The following is a 16,105-nucleotide window of genomic DNA, read 5'->3' as shown; positions in this document are numbered from 1 at the left end:
GAGGGTGGGAGAATCAGGCCCACAATAAACACACATTATGTGGGGAAATGTGCAGCTGCAACTTCGGCTTTGTCTACACTACACAGCTTTTAGTGACATGGCTCTGTCCCTAAAAGTTGGGCAGTGTAAACGCTGTTTGTCGGCACTTTTACCAACAAAATACTTCCACCCCCTAGGAGCGGGGTTTGAGTTGTTGACAGGAGAGCACTCCTGCCAACAACATGGGCATTCACACAGGCACTTGCCATGGCTATACTTTTGTCTTTCGGTGGAGGGGCTTTTTAAGCACTTGTGAACGACAAAAGTTTTGTCGTTCAGCTGGCAGTGTAGACAAAGCCTTAGGCTATGAGACTTTCATCTGTCACCTTAGGTGCCTGTATTTGCAGCTGATATCAAGAAAGTTGCTAGGTTTCATTAACACATTCCACAACGTGAGGATAATGGTGGCGGTGGGGGAGGAAAATGGATGAGTGGGGGGACGACTCTATCACCAAGTGCAAGACTGTGCACTGTGGAAGAAAGAATGATGCTTTTGATATATTAGTTAAATGTAGCTTTTAGCCTCCAAATCACTGATTTTATTGGGACCACTTGCAGAGCAAGTCACCACCACTCATCCTGGAGAATGATATTAATGGATAAAAATAAAACATTGAAAAGTGAAAGAAACTACCCACTACTTTGGGATATCATAAGCAATAGCATGAATGTGGGGGCAAAGTGCCTGGCAGGTGCACAGAAAGCAAATGAAATATTTGGCATATAAACAAAGGAATTAATTACCAAGGTAAGTAAATAATGCTCTTATTGCACAGAGACTCTTCTTAGGGTTCAGTATGTGCATGTAGATGTCTAAGAAAAATATCCAGCTTTAGGAAGGAGTCTGCAGGAGGGCAACTAGATAGATGTGGATAATGGAGGTAAAGACCATTCTTGCAGCTCAGGATGACACAGAAGGCTGAGAGATCCCATTACATATACTAGTATCTAAAGGGGTTAAGTAGAGATAGATGCTCAGATGGACACTGAACAGGAAGTACGCTGGACCAGGGAGGGTTGCCCCAGTGCCAGGGTGATCATGCAGTGGTGCAGCACTGTTGTAGAGGCTCACACGCTAGGATAGTCGTGGGAAAGAGAGTATTAGAGAAAAGGGAATGTGTCAAGTCACTCCATGATAGACTGATCCTGGGCTACCTTTTTGGCCCTTTATGGCTGTTACAGGCTGGCATACATTAGAGCGGACCAGAAGTAGCTCTCATGCAGCCCTGAGCACCACCTGGGCATTAGAAAGGTAAGACTACTGGTATTAAAATATGAGTTGTGTGCTTTTATTTGTAGAACAAAAAAAGTCAATTATTAATTTTTTATATATAGCGCTTTCATCCAAAGTGCTTTACAATAGTTAGTTAACAGTACAAACAACATTTGGAAAGATCATTAAGTGGTCTGCCGAGACCCTCAGCGATGTTCAAGTGGTCTACAGAAAAAAAAGTTTGAGAACCACTGGTTAAGGGAATAAGTGCTCTGTTAATATGCACGGTTTCAGCCCACTATTTAAAACAAGTTACTTTGTATCTATGAAACTATCAGGTCCAGATTCTGCACTCAGATACACTTGCACACACCCAAGGGGGCAGAATGGAGTTCACATGCCCATATCCAACATGACTTCAGTGGTACTTACATACATACCCCCAAGGACGGAATTTGGTCTCTAGCATTTATTTTACAGAATCTTTAAATAAAGTGAACACATCAAAGAAAAGGATTAAAATATGTAGCGATTCCATAGTCACAATTATTAAGCATGAAGGTGCAGGTTACAGCCTAACTTATGCCGGCAGTGTCAGTGACTCGAGTGAATATGCTTGTGTGGCATTATACTTCTGTACAGCATAATGTCTCTAAAAGTGCTGGATGGAGAGATCTTGCTTCACTTTTGAGCCTGTATTTATCCCAGCACTCTCCTGTCAGCAGTGCAGATAGTAATAACCTCCTATGAAACCCCACCTCTCATGCCTCTATGTTGCCCCAGGACTGGCAGCCTTCTGAGTGGGCATGCCATGGGGATACTGGGTCATGCCATTCAAACCCCTCTCCCCTCTCTAGCTCATTCATACAGGAGCAGGCGAAATCTGTCAGAAGGAGAGTTCAAACTCTCTGCTTTGTTCCCAAGACCCACATTTTACTATTTGTTGCAAACTAAAAGAGTGAATCATGTTATGGGTTTGAAATATCAATTCAAAAGTCGCAGAAGGAAAGCCCTTAGTTGGAGTGGTATAATGAGGATCATCTTCTGAGCAGAAAGAAAAGGAGTACTTGTGGCACCTTAGAGACTAACAAATTTATCTGAGCATAAGCTTTCATGAGCCGAAAGCTTATGCTCAAATAAAGTTGTTAGTCTCTAAGGTGCCACAAGTACTCCTGTTCTTTTTGCGAATACAGACTAACACGGCTGCTACTCTGAAACTTGTGAGCAGAGTCCTGAAAAATTTGGATGCAGGCACATGGATTAGAAGTAGAAAAGTATTAAATCGTGCTCTCATTGAGATCAATGGCAAAACTCCCACTGACTTTACTGGGGCCAGGACCTCACCCCACACTTCCATAATTAAAGCATCCTTTCTACGTGAGGTGTGAAGGGGCTTCTAACCCTCTTGGCTCGGCATGTAGTCTGAGTCACAACCAGTCTCCAAAGGAACCACACTAGTGTCTAAGGGCCAGATTGTGTAGCTTTTCCAGCAACACTGCCTTCAGTAAATGCTCACCATCATGAGCCCTGTAATCTAGCCCTATTAAAGCAGCGCAGGAAAACAAAAGCAGGTCAGGGTCTTCACAATGTTTAGCATCCACTGGAAGCTATTAAGAAAGAACCAGGACACCTCAGCCCACATTTCCATAATACATCCTGTTGTACACTACAAAATTGATTCACAGGTATTTTCACCAATTAAAGAAAAAAAACACTGACTTCATTTCACTGTGATTCAAGAGGGTATTATTAGTAGAGCTGGCTGAAATTTTGAGTGAGGTGGCGGTGGCAAAAAAAAAAAAAATCAAAAGAATTTTTTTCACATCCCCCTCCCCATTTCTTATGGAAAATTCAAAATGAAGTTTTTCTAAATAAAAAAGAAATGTTTCCGTTTCAAAACATTGGGTTTGGAATATTCAAGGTTTTTCTCCCTTTTTTTTCCCACTTTTTAAAAAACTTTTCTCCCCAGTGAAGAAAGTGAGAGAAAGGGGAAAAGCCTCACTTCCTCTTACTTTTTTCACATTTTTCCTTGGAAAGAAGTAAAACAAAACAAACCCTTCAAAGTGGGTTTCTCCACCTCCACAAACATACTGTCTCTCTTTTTTTTTTTTTTACCTTTTTCAAATTTTTCCAGTGGGAAAAAGAGAGAGAGACTTAAACTTTTTATTACATAATAATTTTCAAAGTTTACTAAATTTTGAATTCTTTGTAAGAAATCCCCAAAGGTTTATTTTGATTTTTTTTAAAAGAATTTTAATCAAAACTGAATTTTTTTCATGACAAGATTTATTTTTGACCCAAATCCATTTTTGACCAGCCCTCATTATTTATTATTTGCAAGAATATGATACCTATATTCATGAAAATATTATAATACTCTTGAGTTCCACAAATTTTGGTGCCAGTGATTATTTATATGAAAATTCACGTCAGACATTTGCTATTCATTATTTCCTACTCTTCCATTTTCAGTCATCCAACCAAGAAGAAAAACTTAGGCTATCAACCAAACAACCTGAGCATTAAATAGTCTAAATAAGCAGATCGCAAAGAACCAATCAATTGAAAATTATTTGTTCAAACTGCTTGACCATTGCTTACACATATATCAGAAGAAAAGCAGGATCAGATCCACAAATGATCTGCTACACAAAAGAACTAAATGTATAACAAATATTACTTGTAATGAATAGGTTAACCCATTTTACAGATTCATAGTAAACATGTAGCACTTCTCTCTGGTAACCCACTAGTCGGGTTGGGTATGAGTTCTTCTAACCAAATGCTTTCCTCTTGCCATCTTTTCTCAGCTGTTTAATAGTGATTGTATCTACCTGACAGGAATTATGTGCATGGGTCAGCCCTGAGTGCAGTTTCTACATGACAGCAGTTGTATGATTTTTATTTAGCACCATATTGGGACTCAGCTGGAAGCAGGACCCTGACTATGCAAACCAGATGATGTGCTGGCAGGAATAGAGAATTCAAAGTAGCACAGATTGCATTAATCTCAAGGGGTATCCCCTTGAAAAAAGCATTGCTCCTCCTTAAAACCAGAGCTTTTCCAAATACTGCCTTAAGATCAGAGAGCAATGGAAGTGACTCAGACACCACAGGGGATGATGAACTGATCTTACAGAACGTGACACTGTAAAGCAAAGTATATTAATGCAGTTTGAGGCTGTTTAGCCAGTGACCCAGATTTTGCTCTGAAATGCAAATGTGACATCAATGGGAACTGTCCACATGCATCCAAGGGTAGAATTCCAAGTTCCTCTCCTGTGTTGTATAAGGGATCATATCCTACTCCAATTGGAGTTAATGGCAAAACTCCCATTGGCTTCAGTGGAAGGACACAAGAACATAAGAATGGCCATAGTGGGTCAGACCAATGATCCATCCAGTGTCCTGTCTTCTAACAGTGGCTGTTGCCAATGCTTCAGAAGGAATGAACAAAACAGGACAATTATCAAGTGATCCATCCCTTGTCATCTAGTCCCACATTCTGGCCGTCAGAAGCTAGGGACACCTAGAGCATGGGGTTGCCATCCCTGACCAACTTGGCTAATAGCCCTTGATGGACATATCCTCCATGAATTTATATAATTCTTTTTTGAACCCAGTTATAGTTTTGGCCTTCATAACATCCTCTGGCAACAAGTTCCACAGGTTGACCGTGCATTGTGTGAAAAAGTACTTCCTTATTTTTGTTTTAAACCTGCTGCCTATTAATTTCATTGGCTGACCCATGGTTTGTGTGTTAGGTGAAGGGGTAAATAACTTTCATATTCACTTTCTCTACACCAGTCATGATTTTATGGACCTTTATTATATCCCCTCTTAGTTGTCTCTTTTCTAAGCTGAACAGTGGCAGTCTTTTTACTTTCTCCTTACATAGAAGCTGTTCCATATCGCTAATCATTTTTGTTGCCCTTCTCTGTACCTTTTACCATTAAAATGTATCTTTTTTTGAGATGGGTTGGCCAGAACTGCATGCCATACTCCAGGTGTGGTTGTACCATGGATTTATAAAGTGGTATTATGATATTTTCATTTCATTATCTATTGTTTTCCTAAGGTTCCTAACATTCTATTAGCTTTTTTGATTGCTGCTGCACCCTGAGCAGATGTTTTCAGAGAATTATCCACAATTCCAAGATCTTTTTCTTACGTGGTAACAGCTAATTTAGAACACATCATCTTGTATGTATAGTTGGGATTATGTTTCCAATGTGCATTACTTTGCATTTATCAACATTGAATTTCAACTGCCTTTTGTTGCCCAGTCACCCAGTTTTGTGAAATCCCTTTGTAACTCTTTGCCGTCTGCTTTGGACTTAATTATCTTGAGTAATTTAGTACTGTCAGCAAATTTTGCCACATCACTATTTAACCCTCTTTTAAGAGAATTTATGAATGTTTTAAACATCACAGGTCCCAGTACAGATCATGGGAGGCCCTGTTATTTACCTCTTTTCCACTGTGAAAGCTGACCTTTTATTCCAACACTTTGTTTCCTATCTTTTAACCAGTTAGTAATCCATAAAAAAAAATTCCCTCTTCTCCCATGCCTGCTTACGAGCCTTTGGTATGGGACCTTGTTGAAGGCTTTCTGAAAGTCTAAGTACATTATATCCACTGGATCACCCTTGTCCACATGCTTGTTGATCCCTCAAAGAATTCTAATAGATTGGTGAGGCATGATTTCCCTTTACAAAAGCCATGTTGACTCTTTCACAACATATCATGTTTATCTATGTGTCTGCTAATTCTGTTCTTATAGTTTTAGCCAATTTGCCTGGTACTGAAATTGGGCCTACTGACCTGTAATTGCCAGGATTGCCTCTAGAGCCTTTTAAAAAAATATCAGCATTACATTAGCTGTCAGTTAGCTTGTACAGAAGCTGATTTAAGCAATAGGCTACATACCAGTTAGTAGTTCTGTAATTTCATATTTGAGTTCCTTCAGAACTCTTGGGTGAATACCATCTGGTCCTGGTGACTTATTATGTTTAATTTATTAATTTGTTCCAAAGCCTCTTCCAGTGACACCTCACCTTTGTCACCTAAAAAGAATGGCTCAGGTTTGGGAATCTCCCCCACATTTCCTGCAGTGAAGACCCATTTTAAAAAATTCATTTAGCTTCTCTGCAATGGCCTTGTCTTCCCAGAGTGCTCCTGTAGCACCTTGATCGTCCAGTGGCCCCTGCTGATCATTTGGCAATCTAGCCCTGAGGGAAAGCTTTGATTTCTATGAGACTTTCTTTCCACCAAATGTGTAAATATTTTCCTTTGGGTGAGGATATATAGCATGCATGCTTTAGACTTTAGTCTAAAATAAATAGTTATGGTGATTAGTAAAAAGGCCAGTATAAAAGAAACATGTAGTTATTCAACATTAGCATTACAGAACCCACAATTAAACAGATTCCTTTACAACTGAAGACAAGTTCCAGACTGTAGGCGGAAAATATATTTCAAACAAATATTCAACAGTCAGTACCATCTGTTCCCTCTATGTGTGAAGTATTTTTATTTGCTGTAAGCAATGAGCCTAAACAGGTTTTAAGAGGTTTATTATTAATAAATGAATTTGGAAAAGTTGCAGAGGAATTCACAGCATGGATTTACTTAGCACTTCAAGTCAATATTTTGAAACCAGTGTTTAGTGCTAGGCTCCTAATCCAGATTTAGCCTCCTATATAAGAGTGACCTGATTTTCAGAGGAGCTGAGCACCAGCTATAACTATATAATAGCAATTACGAGAGGAAGTGATGAATAAGTTCTTCAGTTGAATCTTCAGGAGGAATAGAGTGGTGTGTGCTGCATGTAATTAGTCAAGCTGAAGTTGGCCAGGCACCTTAGGGTAATGACTATTTGTGTTAAGAGTGCCATGGGATGAAACCTCCAGCTGCATAGTGCTCCACAGCCCCACATGGAGGAACCGGTTTCAGTACTGACTCTGAGATAAAAGAGATCCCTACTGTGATGTCAGCAGCACTTCCAGCAGCCTCCAGGTTCTCCTTGAAGGTCAGCCATCCAAGCACTGCCCAACTTCACTTTACTTCCCTGTTCCCTGCTTGTGAAACAACAGTTTAATCTGAGGGCTGTAACACTAGGGTCTAATTCTGGTTGTTGGGCTTGGTGTGGAGGTGGCTGGGTGGTCCTTAGTGGCCTATGATGTTCAGGAGGTCAGCCTAGATGAGCTGGTGTTTCCTTCTGGCCTTAAATTCTAATGCTATGACCTCTAAGAGCTGATAAGATAGCCACTCCAGCTGGCACAGCTGTAGTCTCACTAACTTTGGAATAAAGTGTACACACTAAGTGTGAGTAGAGAGATATGGAGCAGTTATTTATACATGTTGTTAATGCAGACAATACCATTAGTGTTGATAGAATGGAAGTTAAATATGATGAAATTTCTAAACCCAAGACAGTGAGGTCTTATGTAACTTATGCCAAGAGGCTATATCATTGTTAAACACATTCAGCAACAGTTCTATACCAGCTTAGCAACCTTCAGTGAATGGATTCTCCCTGTTTCTGCTTATTGAAACTCTCTTTTGGACAAGACTGATGGGTGAAATACATTTTCTGGCAGCTCAGTGCTGATGCAGTATCTGCGCTATAAAGAAAAATCGTTTTCCTTGGTTTTTACTTTACTCACTCTAGGTGTGAAAGTTCTACTCGAAAAAGTACTGCTTCCCTACTCCTTGGCATTGCCGTGGTTTATAATGTCTAGTTACTATAAACTGGTGGAATGAAGACTATTGTGCAGCAATTTATCAATATCAGGATATTAGGTGCATTGTAGAGGTAAGGGAAGGAGATGAGGTTGGGGGAAAAAAAATTGTAGGACATCCTACGCACAAAAAGTTCAACCATCTGGCTTTGATCTAGAGAGATCAGACAGTAAGAGGACCAAAGCTATCTGTATCTTCTTAAAAATTATCCTAAGAGTTGAGGTTTCTGCACACATGCAAACTACAAAATCTCTCAGCTGGGATTTTCAAAAGATAATTGTCATGAAGAAATTTAGCCAGGAACCAACTGGCAGCAGGATCAAAGCAACAACAGTAATACAATGGTACAGGTCTTTGATCGGATCACCTTTGAAAATCTGGTCCTTCTTGAGATGCCTAAATGAGAGCTGAGCTCTTTTGAAAATCTGATCCTAATTGTGAAATCAGAGCCCTTGAAAATCTGGCGCATCTCACAGAGAATACAGCAAACTAAGGAAGTAGAGTAACAAAAGCTAAGACAACTCTCCCGCCTTGCACTGTGTTAAGTTCTTAATGGGAAATAAGGAAGGAAGGTTCTCCAGGGGCTGGACTACTGTAAATGCAGGTAATTGATCTAATGAGGGTATACCTAGCAGGTAATCCCTCCTCAATGCTGCACAAAAAAGCAAACCTCCCCAACTTCACCACACTTCTATTGCCCTGACCAATGGCAACCCTTCATAATCCAAAGTTTGATGATATATTGCATCCTGTCCACCTTAATAGGGATATTATTGTTTAATCCATAAAATGAAGATAATGATACAGACCTTTGTAAACCTTTGAGATTCACAGCTTTGAGATCTACTGTTAGAAGTAGTAATAATAACAACAACAACTAGCTCTACACATGTAGTTAATGGCAGCTTTGCCCACATAGGGACTGCAGGACTGGTCGTTTAAATTGTAACAGATTGGACCAGATTCAGCCTAGGTGTTACTCACCAGGGATCCTTATGGTCTAAATTGCACCTTTATAAGTACAGGGAGATGCAGATCTCCACCACCAGAGGAGTGCCAGGTAAACGGAGTAGAAATTTCTTTTACCAAAACTTTTCCAGTGAAAAATACAGGTTTGGGTGGATCGAAACATTTGGCCATTTATTATTGAATTTGTCAAATTGTTTCAGACGAATAAACCAAAAAGATTCTGAAAATACTGAAACGTTTCACTGACATTTTCAATTCAAAACAATTTTTTCATTTCAAAAGTTTCCTTCAATTTTATTTATTTATTAAAAAAAAATCTACCAAAAAAAAAAAAAAAGCCTGAAATTGAAACAAAGTGTTTCATTTGACCCAAAACCATTTTTTATTTTTAGGAATTGCAAGCAAACCCCCCAGATTGTATATTTGCACAGATCTAGTACTAGGAAGGCACTGTGTGTCAGCAACGGGGATGTACTCAGGGTATGAGGACAATAGTGACCTGCAAATTATGAGTTTTCAAATGGTACCTCACAAGTCATACCTTGTACAAAGATTAGTACAATAAGGGACACAGAGGTATATATATTCTGTCACAGCAACACCCATCAAATTCCCCTTTTTCTATTGGGAGAGGGGTATGTTGTGTCAGCCCTTTACAGATAATGTAGTTCGGGTGAGGGAGGAGGCATGTGGTGGGTGGGGGAGCATCCATATACACCGGCACAGCTGGGGTATAGGCCTATGACGTGATCTGCCCCCAAATCCAAAGCTTTAACAGAGCACAAAGACTTTGTCTTGAGTGCTACATTTGGCACCAATATCCACGTATTCACACCGAGGGCATTAACTGAAAGCAGCATATTGGCGTGGTAGCAATAAAGTGCTGAAAATGTTGAATGCAGCTGGCTGGGCCATGACAGCTATTTATTTACTGTAGTCATTCCCTAAATCTGCATTCCGTCTGCCATCTGCATAAATAATGAACAGAGCAGTAAATATGGCAGGATTACTAAACAATTTCACTCAGCTTCTCCTGACTCTGTGAAATTCTGCCGTGATTCATTTGCTTGGCTGGGCCCCACAGACAGGTTTGAACTAGGGGCTTTATTTTTGTATCAGAATCTGGGGCTTCCAAAAAAGCCATTCCTATTCAGCTACTGCTTCAGAAAGAATTCTTCAAAATACATTCTCTTTCTCTCCCTCTCTCTCTTTTTAATTTAGTGGGGTGGGAGGAGGGCTTTTGAACTACGGTAGTTGAACCTGCTCAAGTCATAGGTCACTGACTGAGACAGAAATTTCAGATACTTATAGTAGGTTCTCTTTCCGCTGAAAATCTATTTTGCCAATTTCTCTTCAATGAGGATGATACCAAAAGTCATTTGCAATTATCCTTTCACTGAAAGAAAAGGAGTACTTGTGGCACCTTAGAGACTAACCAATTTATTTGAGCATAAGCTTTCGTGAGCTACAGCTGTAGCTCACGAAAGCTTATGCTCAAATAAATTGGTTAGTCTCTAAGGTGCCACAAGTACTCCTTTTCTTTTTGCGAATACAGACTAACACGGCTGTTACTCTGAATCCTTTCACTGAGAATCACATTCACTTACCTGCACCATATTAATATCTCAAGGGCTGGGCATGACTGCCTTCTACTGGAGAGAGTCAGAACTGCTTAGATGTGTGCCAAAGGCCTTGTGATGATGAAAGTTAGAGCAGCACAGTTAAGTCAAAAAGAAAAAAACGCCAATTTGGATCAGTGTTTTAGCAGAAAGGTGACCCTAGCACATTTTGTCATCTTAAAAAAAAATTGATGGACAATTCATAAATTTAACACGGATTTTGTATTTATTTATTATTATTATTCCATAGTATTTGGTAGTATGTAAAGACCAAATCTGAGAGCGAGATCCCATTGTGCTAAGCATTAGCAAACACATAAGAAGAAACAGTCCCTGCCCCCAAAGAGTTTATAACCTAATTTGACAAGACAGCCAAGGAGTGAGAGAAAAGGAGTATCTCCACTTTATAAACAGGGAACTGGGACACTGAGTAATTAAGTGACTTGTCGAATTGCTGACAGCAGAGCCAGGAATCCACATCTCCCGAATGCCAGTCCAGCACCTTCCCCACAAGACCATCTTTCCCCCTTCAACAGTGTATCACTGCAGATGTATTTGCTTTACTGTTTCATTTTTTTACTAATACAGGATCAAACCCAGAAGAAAATCCCTTTCCTCCCTCAAATTAATGCCATTCAAAAGCATTGTTGGGCCAGGTATTTCAATAGAGATCTATTTTATTGTACTATACTGAACTGAGGGGGGAGGGGGAATCAGCAGAACTGCAGTTCTCTAATCTTGTCCTAAATGCATTCTAGCAAACACTTACACGCAACATTTATCACGTAGATGGCACAAGAGAGCTAGGTGAACTCTGTAAGCCTTTGCCATTGAAGTGTCCTGGAAGGTCACAGAGCAACACAATTTGCCTGTGAAATCATTCCAAGAGCTTTATTTCTACATTGACTTAAGACACTTTCAATAGTTTAAAAAAAAAAAAGTGTTTGCAAATAACATTCATGCAACATCAGAGAGGGGACAGAACAGGGCATTTTGGAAAAGAACTAAATGATCTCTAGGGGAGCTTTCCTGATCTCTAGGTGGAGGGCTCAAGATCCTGGCCTGGCTCATAACTGGCCCTTTACTCCAGAGAGCGCTATGCTGAAGAGCATTGCCGTCCCGCAGCCACTTACTGGGAGGAAAGCATGGTCCATTCAGGATCATGCTGCTGTTATTGCCCTCGCAGCAAGGGTCCATTCTAGTTGACCAGACATGGGTTTCCTAGCATGACACACCAGACCAGTAAGTGTTGTCAAAGGCTCTTGGTGGTGAAGAAAGCAAGTTGATCCAACAGGAGGGGTCCAAATGCTTCCTAATACAGATCACATTGCCCTTTGCCCTGCCATGCTCTGAGCACTGCCACCGCCAAGGTCACAGGGACTCTGTCGATTGGTGCCCCTTTAACTTAGGAAAGGCTGTGGTACAAGATGGGCTGAGAGACACTCTGGAGCGAGTTGCTTCCCAGAGGAACTGGAACTAGGAGGCTCATGACCACAGCAAGAACCAGGCCAAGCCTAGGATGAGATGCCACCAGACGCCACCCAGGGGGAATGCAATTCTGTGGCAGGAGGGAGCTGCTCGCGGAGGAGGAACCACTAGGCCAGGTATGCCCAAGAGCAGCAGCACTGGAACCCCACAGCAGGGGGCTGGAGGAGAGAGTACACAGTGACTTCCCAGCTAGACACAGGGAAAGGGGGTCCTATGGGGCAGCTCATGATACCAGGGAGGTGTGTGTCCGGGCTGCAGCAGCCCAGGAAGGAGCGGAGCTCGGTCAGTGCAGGGGTGCAGATGACTCCCAGAGACAAGCCAGCAGAGCTGGCTCCCATTCCTGGTGAGCCCCCCAAGCCGCATGTACCAAGGGGGCAGGGGATGGAGACTTTAGGGGGCTCCTTGAGGCCTGATGCAGGGTGGGCAGGACAACAAGATTATTAGGGTTGTTCCTACTGAACTAGCAGCAATCAGTGCAGGGACAGAGGAAGGGGAGATCAAGCTGCAGGGTGGAGGGGGAGAAGAGCCCAGCAGCCCTATGGCTCCGATTCCCTCCTAGCCCATCTGCGAAGCAAGCGCTCCCAGTCTCATGACAGATCATTCCCTCTAACCGCCCCCCCCATCACCTCTGCTTCAGTTACCCCACTGGAATATGCCCAGGTTTCCCCACTCACCATCATAGTTGATATGTGGTCACAGCCTCCTCTAAGTCAGTCAGATCCTCCTCCTCATGCAGTGGCTGCGTCCTTGGGCTCCCCTGTCTGGGTCTGAGTGCGCCCCAGATCCCATGAAGTCTGTGGAGTTCTCAGGCAGGATGCAGAGGGTGGCGTCCAGCCCTTGCCAGGGGTGCAGCTGGCAGGCATCCTGCCCTCGGACTCTGGGTCCACATTCCCAATGTCATCCATCTGGTCGCAGGGGCAGAGGGGCTGGAGGACAGAATGTTCCTGTGGAGCTGGGAGAAGTCTGGCTTGAGGGGCGGGTACTCCCACAGCTCGCGGTCCAGGTACTCATTGTTGATGTAGTAGCCCGTGAGGATGAGCTCCTGGCCCAGGTTGGTGGCAGGGGGTGGGCACCACTGTCATCCACACCACATCACTCTTGGGGAGGTGGTTTGGGATTCAGCCTCAAAACCAAACATGTGCCTCCCAGCTGTGCCAGGTCTCACCAGGACCGAGTCAAACACCTTGTCATACTTCTCACTCTCCACAGAGGCCATGTAGATGATCTTCCACTCCAGCTTATATAGCAGCACCTCCCTGCACTCAAACCACACCTGGAAGCGGTACAAGTAGTCAAATTGGCCCAGGTTCTCCAGAACTGACACCACCGACACACAGGATACATCACTGCTTCTAGGACCCAAACCTGCTACTCACTCCCCATGCCGGCCGTGAAATCAACTAAATATTCTCTACATATATTTCTTCATGCAATGTGTTCTTTTTCATTTCAACTATTGTTGCTTAATTTACCAACATCCTACCAGCATTAACACTGATAGGACAGTTCCCTTTTGCACCACATTTTATCAAATTAAATGTCAGTGTGTAATTTGAAATCCAGAATGCAGTACACTACATAGAAACAGCAAGGGGTAGGACTAAATAGACATACTGTTGAAAACAGCATTCAAATGAAGAGTGAAAAAACCCCATTCTGTAAATATAAAGCCAATGCTACATCTGGACAAATGCCTCATCCAGCTTGAATTAATTGCTGTTTTTTGATTGCCTAAATTATAAAAAAGTTGTTTTTTCTGCAATGATTTTTCCCCAGAATGACTAATTTTTGTGTCATGCCGTTAGCCATTTTCTCCAGCCCTTATGCCTTTTTTGGACCTATCACATTTATGTCATATAACGTGATTTCACACTCCCCCCAACTGGCTTAAGCATTAATGGATACTAGTCCTTTGGCACATTTCTCTCCATTCTCTGCTGCAGAAAGAAATGCTCCTCCATAGCAATAAGATCACATTCTCACATTAATGACCTGCAGCACAACACTGAATTTTCTTACTTTATCATCAACAAAATCAGCATATTCAGCATTCTACTTAGTTGCTTTTCCAGTCATGATTTTCTACAGCAAAATAACTGCATTCCCCTTTTACCTCAGGCTCCACCGTTTGTACCATATACATCATCCTGTCATCTCAGTTGGTTTTTTTACCCTGGGTTTTGAGCTGGCAATCTGAAAGGCATAGTCCAGGATGGTGTAAGATATCAGTACCTGCCATTACTCTAGAGTAATGCTGTTTGTTTTTGCCATCCAACTTTTTATGAGGGAGCATTTGGTATGCAACAGTGCGCTGGCTGTCAAGGAGACGTTGACCTGGGACAAATCTCCAATCTGTACTTTGGTTTTCTAACCATAAACACAGCATGCTGGGAATGGAATCTAATATTGTCCTCCAAACTAGCATCTCTATTCTCACTGGCAGATGCAGTCTGATTCACCCGACTGCATTTGTTAATAATATGGAGGTAAGGTGTACTTTATCAAAGGATGCGACTCATTGTTCTCATCCAGGAAAATAAAAAAAAATTAACCGCTGCTCAGAGACTTTGCATTTTACATATTCATAGAGGATTTCGAGCCCTAAAATCACATTAAGCTTTTGTTCTTTAGAAACCACTATTAATGCCAATTTTGGGGGAATGAAAGGGAAACACAGAAAGATATTAACAAAATTCAACAGACCCAGTTGGAGATTTTCAACAGAGAATGAACATGGCTGATAATTTTCAGGGACCTGCTTGGAAATGCAATATATACACAAGCTAAATAAAAAACTGCCCAGTCACTTGAATGGCATTACCCTACACATCATCCTAATTGATGGGACTTCAAATTTAGCCCTGGAATTCTGTAGATCAACAAAGTAACAAATCACAAGGTCCAGTCACAGACATAGGTATGGGTTGTATCTAGTCACTGCCCACTGTTACAGGTGAGGGGGAAGAAATGCATGACCCCAGTGGAAACTCCAGGAGGCAGTGTGTCCGAAGCATGTCTCTTGGAGTTCTCAAAATTGGAGGGCGGGGGGTTGGTCACTGCTCCTCTCTGCACTTAGCCAGTTTCTCTCCCTTCCTTCCCTCTCTGGACAGCCTTGCGCTGCAGAACCCTTGTGCTCCCTAACTGCAAAGGCTCCCATTGGGCCCTGCTCCTGCAGAGCAGGAGCACAAAGAGGGGCAGTTTGATGTACTCTCTTCCTCTCACACACACACAGTATTGCCGACTTCAAGAGACCAAAAATCATAAATCCAACCCCCCAAAATCATGAGATTGGCCCCAAAATCATGATGTTTTTTAAAAAGATTGTATTGTGTTTTTTAGGTCAGTCTCTTGATTTTTGATCTCCTACTGCCCATCCCAAGAGGGTGTGCACGTGACAATTAGTGTTGCCCACTCTCCTACATGTACTGGATAAGGTGATTTTTGGCCCCTGCTGCAGGAGCTCTCACCCCCACATCTGCCCCTCTCCTGCCCAGCCGTTAATCCTATCTCCCAGTCCCCCAGCAGTTCTCTCCCCACCCTCAATTCAGTCCCCTCTCAGTTCAGTCTCCCAACCACCATCACCACCACCACCCCATCAGTTCAGCCCCCCACTTCATTGACCTCCACCACCCTCAGTTCACCCTCCCAGCACTTACCCCATCTGCTCAGAACCCCGCCATCAGTACAGCCTCCCACCCCATCAGCCATCACCCTCGTCACTTCATCCCCCCTGCAGCACCCAGCCTCACCTCTACTCATTGGGGTTCTTCACCCTCCCCAGGCCTGGGGGTTACAATGGGGTCCCCTCTCCCACTTCCCAGGCTGGCACAAAAGCAGCCGCCCAAGGCTGACAGCTGGAGCCCCAGCCACACCTGGGGTGGCTGACAGGATTTTTAATGTTACGAAGGGTATGTCTACACGAGCACTACACTACACAGTTACGGTGCTGCTCAGAGAGCACTGAAGGGAAACTGCTGTTGTGTGTTCACACTGTCAGCTATCTGCGCAATAGCGTGTTCGCACTCGTGGCACT

At 42.6% G+C, this 16,105-nt stretch overlaps 1 pseudogene; it reads right to left on the bottom strand.

The window, feature by feature from the left end:
* Positions 1–12,786: 12,786 nt before the first annotated feature.
* The window catches only part of LOC140917999 (histone chaperone asf1b pseudogene), a 122,175-nt pseudogene continuing 118,856 nt past the window's right edge, over positions 12,787–16,105 (bottom strand).

This window comes from Lepidochelys kempii, chromosome 10 (genome assembly GCF_965140265.1).
Source record: "Lepidochelys kempii isolate rLepKem1 chromosome 10, rLepKem1.hap2, whole genome shotgun sequence".
NCBI classification, from domain to species: domain Eukaryota; kingdom Metazoa; phylum Chordata; order Testudines; family Cheloniidae; genus Lepidochelys; species Lepidochelys kempii.
Note: the sequence above shows the minus strand (reverse complement) of the source record. Positions and strands in the feature narration are given on the sequence as shown.